This window comes from Apus apus, chromosome 6 (assembly GCF_020740795.1).
Source record: "Apus apus isolate bApuApu2 chromosome 6, bApuApu2.pri.cur, whole genome shotgun sequence".
NCBI classification, from domain to species: Eukaryota; Metazoa; Chordata; class Aves; order Apodiformes; family Apodidae; genus Apus; species Apus apus.
Window position 1 is genome coordinate 17,753,306 of NC_067287.1, and position 11,686 is coordinate 17,764,991.

Here is an 11,686-nt window from a genome sequence, read left to right on the forward strand (position 1 = left end):
GGAGGGAGGATGCGGGGGGGACACCGTTGTCCAAAGCCTTGTCAAGCAGCAGAACCCACCCAGACCCCGCTATGAGATCTGCTGCCAAATGCGGCGTCTTGGGAAGCTGTTTAATCTCGTGTACTTAAAACTATTGCTGCCTGAGGGTGTCCGGATAGGCTTGCCGACCAGACCCGGTCTGGTTTAAGAATTGATTGATAAATAAATAAATCTCAGGCTAAGCAGTTGTGAGGAACTTGAAGTGGGAGATGAGTGCGGTCCCTGAGTGGGCCCCACTCATACAGCTTTCCTGGAGGAGGCTGCTGTTGCCAGCAGGGACATCTGCTTTATTACAGTCACTAGAGCAGGCTCAGTATTTCTCCGCTCCGCCCCCCTTCCACACAAGCTCAACTCGGAATCCAAATGGGAAATGGGATTTCAATAATAATAGTAATAATAATAGTAATCATCATCATCATCATCATCATCATCATCTGGGGGAAGGAAGTGGGACGTGAGAGGAAAGAAAAAGCAGCAGGCTCATGCCAAGGTGTTGTACCGAATTTCTCCTCTCTCAGGGCCAGCGGAGTGCCTGCCCAGGTAGCCCCGCGGCTGAAGCTGCTTTCAGGGCTCCCCGTGCTGACGGTGCGCGACACGTGAACCCCCATGCTTACAGCCAGTATTCGCGGGAACTCTAGTTCTGACTTGAAAGCAAGGACCTAAACCGCTCTCCCTTCTTTTTGGGAGGTTTCTAAGGGGCATGCTGAGCGTTAGGGCTGCTTCAACCTGGTGCAAGGGCTCAGTGCCGGCGGTCGGGTAGAACACATGTAGCTCCTCTGTCTCTCCGGCTAACTCGACAGCTGCTCGTAGGTCCATTAATTAGACTGTCAGTGCTTGTTAGAGGAGAGGAAAATGCTCCTATGACAGATTCCACGAGTCCTCTGTTTTTTAAGATCTCACAGAAATCACCAGAGCATTAACTGAGATCTCTTATTTTTCTAGAATCAGAAGGGAAGAAGTTCGCTCTGCCATGTCGCACTCCAATCAGAGCTCTCTTCCGACTCCCAGAAATCACAGAGAATTCACGGTAAGAGGCTCAGGGGAAGATACCTTCCTTCCCTGCCTACCCAGGAGGAAGTAAGAGTTTCCTGGCCGTGTGAACTAACTTTTAAAATCCCCTCATATTGCTGAATTTAATTAAACGGGTAAGTCAATAGAAATGCAGTCTTCGTTATCTGAGTGAAGGAGTCGCTCAACACACGATCCTTCCCCATCCGAGATAATATTAATTCAGAGGATGCTCAGAAGAGGCTGTTCCCCCTTACGAACAAAAGCACTGGAGGATCAAGTCGAGATGCTCCTACCCCTACCCAGCGTTCACTCAGCAGATGAGACTCAAAGAAGGCGATTTCTTTTCCTCCCTACCGTACATTCCCCTCTCCCCTGCAATCATACAAGGTTAACGCAACAGAGGACTTTCAATCCAAATGGCAACTGGGATTATATTAAAGACCAAAGAAAAAAAAAATTAAAACACAAACAAAAAAACCCCACCAAAACTGAAGGGGGAGAAAAAAATCAGAAATAAGGAAAGAAAAGAGAAAAAGCAGCAGGCTGATTACGAGGTGTCAAAACTGCCAGGAGCAAGAAGGTGATAGCAATCAGGGGTGAGAAGAGTGCGCCATTCGTGCGGGGCAGCTAATTATCCGTCTCATTTGAGAAGAGCAGCATTCGAGGCAGCAGCGTTCGCCTGCTGAACGGTGACAGATTGGCGCGGAGGAGAGGGGAGGTGTTAAAACAATGGAGCCGGGCTTGCGAGCGCTGCTGCATGCTAATCAGCCCGGCCTCCTTCCTTCCCTTCCTCCCTCCTCCAGCCTGCCGCGACCCCTCCTTCTCGCTGGCCGCACGGCAAGCTCAACACAATCAGGCCCCTCCGCAGCAGACAGCACCACGCCCGGCATAGGTGGTAACCCAGAGAGAGTCCCGGTGGGACCGCGCGGCGGGGCAGGAAACACCCGAGGGGATCTGGCAGGCTGGTAGGTATCAGTGGTAGATTTCAGACCTCGCCCTTGATGCCCAGGCTTCCAGAAAGAAGCCCGACAGTATGCGTTCTCTCAAGGGGCAGAGGCGAGGAGCTCTACATACAAGTCCTGTGGGTTGATGTGGAGAACGGTCCGTTTTCTCCCCCCACATAAAACTAAATAAATCGTCGGTTCGCGATAGTTCCTTATGCTGACATCCCGGCTCTCTCTTCCCGCAACAGGACAGACGATAGCCGGCACGCAGCAGTGTTGCCTAGTGAGATACAACCTACTGCCGAAGCCCCAGACCAGGCCCGCAAATGTGAGGGAAATGCAGAACTGTGCCAGTTACTGACGGACTCCTGGGGCTCTGTTGCCATCTTTAGCTCAGCACAGTCATTAGGGTCCGGAATGCTAAACATGTTGTAAGCACGTTGTATGGACTCTCTTCCTCCGCTGCTTTTTGTCTCTCGAATTGCTTGGCCTTGCAAGCGTGAATGACGGCACGTACCCAGTTTGCACCCTGTGAGGAGGTACAAAAAGGGCTGGGCTTCCCTCTGACCACGAACAACCGCTCCCATTTACAAACAGTGCAACAGGGTCCGCAGAGAGAGGAGAAATGCTTCCCGCGGGATCACTTGGCCCTAGCTTTCCTAGAAAGCCCACGCTGTGCGGGACTCGCAGGGCAAACCGTAGTTCTGGAACATGAGCAGCCCAGCTACAGCGAGTGCTCCGCTCTGCCAGGGAGAAGCAGAGGAATGAGCGTTGGAATGTTTACTCTCCAGTATTTCTCAGTTTCCATTCCATCCTGCCCTGAAAGATTTCTGATTACTATACACTTCAAAATAGTATTTATTACAGATTTACATAATCTGTATGTTTTATGTTAAGGGAATAACACATTGATGCTGTACTACTGAAAGGAGTTAATCTAAACTATGTAGTGTCTGCTATAACAGAGCTCCGACTAAAACATATCCTTGTTTCCTGGCACTGACAAGTAACACATACCCAGAAGGACACTGCCCGGCACATTAGGTAAACTGCCAGGTGAAGCCATTGCTCGACTCCTGAAGTTTCACTGGGTTATGCATCAGCACTTGGCAAAACTAAATTATATGCGTCTCTGTGTAACCTCCCATTTATTTTAGCAAGTGTTATTTCAAATAGCATGTGCCTGTTTTAAGACAGGATTCGTGCAGGCACACAAACACTGAAAGGGATTAAGCAATTCTAGGCCTGAGGTAAGTACATGATAACTCAGGTTGGATGCTATTTAAAACAGATCTGAGTGTATCTATGGCTAGGTGGTTGTAGTAGCGTTTAAATTTTCTTATTCTAAGTCTGTTGTTGAGTGTACTTGATGAGATTGTCCATGGGCATACAGATGGTGAGATTTTCATGCTTTTGTGCCATACTGACATCTCAGGCTGTAAAAATAAACTTCCAGATCGCTGCAATACCTAAGCAGTAGAAAAAAGAGGTCCACCTTAATCCTCAAAAATCGAGCACATTATGCTTTAAGATATTTTATAACACTGGATACACAAGTTTGTACATATCAGCAATACTGATTTAAGTGATTTACAATATAAACCAAAATTCAATATAACCTCTGTACCCTTTTTTTAAGGAGACTGAATTTTTTTCTGTGCTTCTGAATTTACAGATGAGGGAATAAAAATTTGCCTTCATTTGCTATTAACTGTAATGATTTTTTTAATTGTACATAGGGATGAAAGGAGGAATTGATTTTTCATTCGGTCAAGTTTACTTTTCATTAAAAGATTCTTGGATTGTTTCTTGATTTCACGTAATTTCCCAAACTGGTAATCAATTATTATATGTATTTTGGTAATTTATGCTGCACTGAAAACGTATCTGCGTCAAAAACGAATGGTGAGGTATCTTCTTGAATATAATAATCGCTTTTTTTCCTGCCTAGGAAGCCATAGCGTAGACTGATCCGTGCATCAGCCTGTTCAGCCTGGAAACCAACACCGATATAGCCCGTCAATAGCTGGGGTAGGGCACCCCTATTGGTTAATGTCTGGCCGCAGACAAGATGCTGTGCTTAACAAGGTCTCTAAGCTGACCGAATTAAAAATTTTGAATAGCTATATATAGCAGGGTGATATGGTGAAAATGAGCTAAAAGAAAAACATTTTGCAGAGACAAGTATATAGTTTTAAAATGTTTTAAATATTCCATTGGTGAAAAAAATGACTACTTGTAAAAATGTGTGTATTTTCATTATGCTTAATTAGCCATTCAAAACAAGTTTTTCTTAATAAGCTCTATTGTTTCTGTTTTGTGAAATGTAGTATGTGTGAGACAGAAAGCAGACTCGGAATGTGAATGAGTCCCTTCCTTCCTTCCTTCCTTCCTTCCTTTCTTTCTTTCTTTCTTTCTTTCTTTCTTTCTTTCTTTCTTTCTTTCTTTCTTTCTTTCTTTCTTTCTTTCTTTCTTTCTTTCTTTCTTTCTTTCTTTCTTTCTTTCTTTCTTTCTTTCTTTCTTTCTTTCTTTCTTTCTTTCTTTCTTTCTTTCTTTCTATACTCATATACACAAGCATTTTTAAGTCGATAAAAGGATTAATGGAAGTGGCATGGCATTCCTGAGATCACGATCTCAAAAGAAAAACATGACATTTTATCAGCTAGTCTTTTCTTATCTCTTCTTTCAGTGCAATATAAAAGTCTCCGTAAGGAAAACACTCCATGGTTAATAGTTATGTTTTCGCTCTCAGCAGTGACACAAGCTTTGTCAGGTTTTCGCTGTTTGCATAGTTCATTAAAATACTTTAATAAATTACTCGTTGTTTTAAAAAATCACCACACTATCACCCGAGTAAAAACATCTATATCCTCCCAATTCTTCAGTGTCAAAAAGTATAGTCTCTCAGGGCAAAAGGTTAGGGAGCCTTCATAAGGGTTTCCCATCTGTCATCAAGCGCGACATCAAGCCCTCTAGGTGCTGTGAAAATGATTTTCTCCGGAATTCTCCAGCCCAAAGATGCCATCCTCTTAATTACAAGCATTTGAGATCAGGAACGCCACTGAATTCCCTGGAGATTCACAGAAGAGATGCAAAAATAATATCTTATCTTGCTTGGCTGCCAGGGTTTCTGTACCTGCCCACAAGCTAGTTGGCTCATTTGCTAGGTAATGATGGACGAACCAAGGCAGCCCATACAGCTTCACTGTCGCCTCTCCTGACATTGCTGACATGCTGCCGTTGAAAGTATCCTCTTTATAACTGACCGCCAGCAAAGGAGTGACAAATAAAGTTCTATTTATTTTTTAATTGATTAACTGCCTTTCTCGCCATCACAAGGCTCCTGTGCACGGGTTACTAGGGTACCCAACATATCGGAATGAAACAAGTCGTTGAGTTCGCGGATCATGAAACTGTCAGAACTTGCTTACAACAGGTGCCCTGAAAAAACACATAAACTGTTCTAGAGTCAGTGTGGATGCAAAGGAGTATACGTACAGACGGGGTGCGGAGTCGAGCCTTCGTGTGACAAGACCGTACCTGCACAGCAGAAACTGAGCCTCCGGTGGGGCGAGAATTCTATCTACAAATGTCCATTAGCACTTTTTCCAGTGATGACAACCAGGTGAAAGGCCATCCGACCCATCAATTTATCAACAGTCTAGCGTTAGAGGTTTTTGTTGGGTTAAAGGGATTATAATAGTTGTAGGAGGAGGTACAGAATGTGAACTGAGCGGGAGAAAAATATCATTGTAGTCTTAGGCAAGTTCTCTTCCAGTACAGAACCAGACCAACGGGACAAGCTGGCTTGAGTGCTAGCGTTCAAAGCGCACATAGACCTGGTGATGGATACGTCTGGAGAGGCTCTAATAGTGTTGTCAATCCCAGCAGTGTAGACTGCATTTTTAATATGTGGAAACATGTACATAACTCTGGACATAAGGGTGGGGGCGGAAAAAAAGCCACGTCCAAGCCCAATAGGAGCACGGGAGACAAACCTCGGGCTCCATGCCATCCGAGATGTGAAAGCCCACGGAGACTCAGCAGCCAAAATCGCATACACTGATTTTTTAATAGAGTTCTCATCCATGTGTCCATTTAACTGAAGTTGATACAGATCAAATAAGCTTGTTACTTATAGATTCCCAGTTGTCTCAAGTGATACAAGACAGTGGCAACAGGAATATTCCTAATTAGAACGGATTCATCTGATTTTCTTATTCAGGGAGTTTAAGGTCCCTAAGTATTCAAAGAATGATAAAAGTCTTCCAGCACAAAGCCGCCAGGTTTACCCCTCCTTCTGGCTAGGGACAGGGAACAGCAGGTTTCTTTCTATCATTAAAACTTCTTTTCATTCTTTTGTATCGTTTCTGATGATGAAAACTCATTCGGTGTACTACTCCCTGCGTATTTACAAAGTTTTTCTTTTTAAAAAAAAATTTGCTTATTTATTTATTTATTTTTGTACACACACACACACGCATTTCAGGCAAAACAAATCTGAGAAGAACATGTAGCTGGAAAGCAATACGAAATATTATATCCCTTGGTCATCAAATAGCTTCTTACACCTTAGTAAGGTTTTAAGAGTACTTTCAAAATGTACTTCGTGTAATGATAACTTGGTATTATGTGCCATGACTGCAATTGCAGCTACTTGAAGACGTGTAGTACCCGTGAACGCTTATTCTAGGACAACAAATTGCTGTATGCTTTACAAATTCTTTTAAAGTTAGTTTAGGTTTACACTTTTCTTAAAGTACTTAAACGCGTGCGTGTTGTTCCTTCATGTAAGTCTTACCGACCTACGCATGAAAGAGGCAATATAAGCGACACCCGCACAGAGGACCCGATAACGTATCCCGTGTGTGCCTGTTGTGGCGGGCGTGTTCGGGGCTAGACGGTCAAGAAAAGACAAATTAAAGACCGGTTAAAAAAGACCAATATAGGTGTTATCAGCAGAGCCTGTAGTCATGCTTTCAAGCTCACAAGCTCATTAAAACACAATGGGCGTAAACGCAGTAAGCATTCGTAAGCTAGCCTTGCTTTTTACTTCATGTAGAATACCAGGAATGTCAGGAAATGACCGTCCAGCCCCAAGACGCTAAAAACACCGAAAGACAGATGCCTCCAGCCTTTTTCGACCCCACCATTCGGTGAAGAATGGATGCAAGACCTGGAATATGATGTGATTCTCAGAACTGTCAAACTTCTTATGGGCTTCAAGAGAATCCTATGGCAAATAAATCCAGCTTATCTTGGAGTTTAGTCAGTCTATCAAAGAAAAGAGATTACCAGGATAGCAGAACAGCAATTACCTAGCCCTTTGCGTGAGTGTAACAAGATGATGAGGACTCCCATAGCATTTCAGAAGGTCCGTATTTCCCACTGGGCCTAAGTGACTTTCCCATTAAAGGGTGAAGAAAATGGCTATTATAAAAAAATGCCGGGAAAGAAAATGTTACTATATAACAGGCTGGTTGTGTATTTTGATAAAGAGTTTGTAGGAAATAACCCAGACAGTAGACTTGCTGCCTTGCTCTCCTCAAAAATAGTCTCTTTCCTTTTGTGATGCTCCGAGATGAAGCTAAGAGGATATTAGTTTCTTTTACACAAAAAAGTTCGTGGAGTGTGTGGGAGTGTTTGTGTTGGGAGGGGAAGTTTATTTCTTTAAAAATAAAACTGTTCCTTGGAATTCTTTTTCTTTCTTTCTTCTTTCTTTCTTTCTTTCTTTCTTTCTTTCTTTCTTTCTTTCTTTCTTTCTTTCTTTCTTTCTTTCTTTCTTTCTTTCTTTCTTTCTTTCTTTCTTTCTTTCTTTCTTTTCCTTCCTTCCTTCCTTCCTTCCTTCCTTCCTTCCTTCCTTCCTTCCTTCCTTCCTTCCTTCCTTCCTTCCTTCCTTCCTTCCTTCCTTCCTTCCTTCCTTCCTTCCTTCCTTCCTTCCTTCCTTCCTTCCTTCCTTCCTTCCTTCCTTCCTTCCTTCCTTCCTTCCTTCCTTCCTTCCTTCCTTTCCTTCCTTTCCTTCCTTTCCTTCCTTTCCTTTCTCTCTTTCCTTCTCTCTTTCTCTCTTTCTGTCTTTCGCTAAAGGGACACGTCCTTTTCTTTGTGTCCAGAAGAAATGGCAGAAAGTTCGAATCTTCTCGCTTTCTCTTCCCAAAATAAACGCTTTGCTACGATTAGATGTCTGGTGCCCTAAAAAAATGAGCAACAGCTTCATGTCCAAGCATGCACTTTTTTTAAAAAAAAAAAACAAAAAAAAACAACTTTTTTTTTTCCATATTCTTTTTGAGAAACAGACTAATCTCAATCTTTATTTTTAGAGTCACAAAGCTGCAGTAAAACACTGTTAAACTGAACTCTTATACGTTTTCTTTGGTGACATTTCCTTAGGTTAACTGCGCTCGCGATGATGAGATGCTGTGAGCAATAACGCAACTCCCGTGGGGACTCGTGCCTGAGAGCGCCGGTGATGAGTTGAGCAGCCATGCCTGGGAAATCAGAGGCTAGTATGTACACTGGACTGACTTCCCCGTCTTATTTAAATGTGATGATTTTCTCATTTGTTGCGTTGTTTGTATTAATACGAATATCTTGTTATGTTTGTTTTGTCTCCTGGGAGCCAATAAAGCTGTGAAGTTTTTCTTTACACCAAATGCAGCTCTACGGGCGATCAATCAATGGGTAGTTTTTGGATAATCTGCGAGAGTGAGAAAACTAATAAAGCAAGCAACTAAAAAAGGAAAACAAAGTCTATTTTCTGTTAGGTTAGCTACGTCAGGAGTCAGGCTTTCCACCATGCCTTTATAAGATATTTAAACAGCTACATTTAACTATGAGGACAGCACCTCGCTAAATGAACATGGTGGAACATAACGCAAAAAGTTAGACATCGTGACCTCAGCAGCAGTGGGTGACTTACTTTTACAATTAAATTTACATTCACACTTGCATTTCTCCCCACCTCCTCCTCAGCAGCGATATATGAAAACACACTAAGGTGAGATAGGGACCAATCATATGAGAGAGAACAAATACGTGAATTTTTAAAATTGCCATTGCTTTGCTAAGCCAGGCATATTGTCAAGAAACAGGTAGACAGAGCCGATATAGGTAGCTTCTAGGTCGCAACAAGGTCCATAGGAAATCGTGCAATTTATTTTCATTTAATTTCCCTTATCACAACAAACTGAGTTATAAACAGTTCAAAATACTGATCTGAATTATCTAGCACTAGTGGGTGAACTGAACAGCCCCAGATTACGTGACAAATTGTTAAATTGCAGTAGTATTGTTTTGGAATTGCTAATTAAAAAATAAGTAAACCCCCGTGACTCTGGATACGACAACTGAAAATACCCACAAATTATTTAATAAATGAAGCGTCTAACAACTCTAACACTTCCTGCTCGCCTTGTTAATAAATGTAATTTGAGGTAGATTTGAAAGATCTCCCATCTAAACAGTGAATTCATTACACGACGTTCAGATCTCCAGATGCCTATGGACTCCTCGGAATTAGGTGTTAAATAGACAAAAGTGAACCAAACTGCCTTTAAAAGCACAGCATGACCATGTAATTCTTTTTCCAGTTTGTGGTAAAAAATGATGAAACTTCTTTCCAAGTAGCTATCACCCAGATTTAGTGTGAAAAGTAGTGTAATTGTAATTCACGCCATCAGGGTCTATCACTGATAGACTATCAGCTGTTCTGTAGTTAGGAAGGCTTTCTTTTCAAATAGGAAAGCTGCCAAGTGCTCTGTGATACCTCCAGCAAGCTTATCGGATGGAAGATCGGAGCCAAAACAGCAGCTGCACACATATGCAAATTGGCAATTAATAGTATAACATTCTGGGGACGATTTTTTTTATTTTTTTTTTTTTAATATGGGAAGTATAGCCGAGCTACCTTAATATTAACCTTAACAGTGACAGGGAACTTCTACCCTGCGCGGCCAAAGAATAATTACCCTCTGGAGAGACTCGCTCTATTACTTCCTTCCTTCACACAAAGATCAAAGCTTTGTTGTCCTGCCGAGTTTGTCTCCATCATGGAAGTTAACTTCAGGAGATAAAAAAAAAAAAAGTTAAAAAAAAAAAAGGAAAAAAAAAAAAAAAAAAAAAGGGGGGGGGATACCTTGTACCTTCAGCTCTCGAAAGCAGGGAATCATGGCAATTCGCCCTCCCCTCCGCCTCCACCATCCCCATTCCCCCAAACAAACAAACAAATAAAATTTTAAATAATTAAAGTTTAGTCATTTTGCTTTAATTTAGTATGCTTATGCTGTTTCCTGAAAAGATGTTCCGTGCTACATGGAACTCTCAGGACTGTGCATTTGTTACGGATACTCTAATCAACGACAAAGTAATTGAAAGGATAAGCTTTACATATTTTCGCCAGCCTGCTGCAGCAAACTGGCTTGCTTTATTTAGCCCAGCATGTATGAATACAAGACTCCCAATTAATGCAGTTGCTTGCTTTAGTCAGAACATTGCCTTTCAAAGGATCCTCACATGATCCTTTTCTTGTAATAGCAGACTGAAGCTGGAAAGGCTTTGCTGCTGCATTTCACACCAGCTCGTCCCCAGCGCTTTTCCCGGTGTCTGCCTAGGACAGGCGTAGGGTGATTAGCAAATGTTTTCGGTAATCTGTGAATTCTTAATAGTCTTATTTTCACGGATAAAAATCTCAGCGTGTTTAGGATTAGGAAGAATGAGCAGATTCTCCACGAAGGCAGGCCAGCAAGTTTGCTCCTCTCCGGGGGCAGATGCCTCAGGAAGGCACTTGCCTGGCATTGCTTCTGCCTGCCGTGTGGTGGGAGCAGCCTCGGACCACCGCCACTTCTGCCTTCTTTTTTCGCTGTCACTTACGCTACCATACCAATCCTTTTCCATTTTATGACTCAGTTACTGCATTTTTAGTCGAAACACCTTTATTTTTCTGTACTTCAGTCATATTTCAGTTACAAACAGAGGCTGTTTCGGAGCGTGATGCAGACAAGCAGCAAGCTGCTCCCCTCAGACGCAGCCCGAGCCCGCGGCAGAGCAGCCGCCGCCGCCGCACCGGCGGGCGGACCAGCCCTGCCTGCCTGAGCAGCATCTGCTACCACACAAGCCAAGGATTTTTCTGCACTACTACTTCCTCAGTCACGCAACAGCCTTAAATCTGATTGCCCCCTCCCCTCTACTTTCAAAATAGGCTTTCCCCACCCAAGTCCAACGACAGCTTTCTAAATAGCACCCGATAATGCAGTCAGACAAAGAAAACATCTTTAGATTTAGAATATAATTCTTCCCCACTCTGTTCCATCATCAAATCAACGTTGCACACAAGTTAGAGAAAAGTGGGCATACAAACAGGTCCATACGCTCTGGTTTTCAGCTGGAATTGGATTATATACACATTTACCTTCACAGATCCTTAAAGACTCAGATCTCTGAGGACAATTTTTCCTGAAATACTAAGGTCTCAAAGGCAGAGTGACGTAAATGCTCGACTACAGGAAAAGAAAGACTAGCTTGACTAAAATATAAATTCAGCTGGACACACAGAGGAAAATCTGCTTGTAGGGTATTCAACAAGCAGTATTTACATTCAGATAAGTGTCCCACCTCTGTGTTTGTCTGGATTATTATTTGTGATCCCTTTTTCCAGATTGCAAATATTTCTTCAACACCTTTGTTGAGCCACTGCTCTA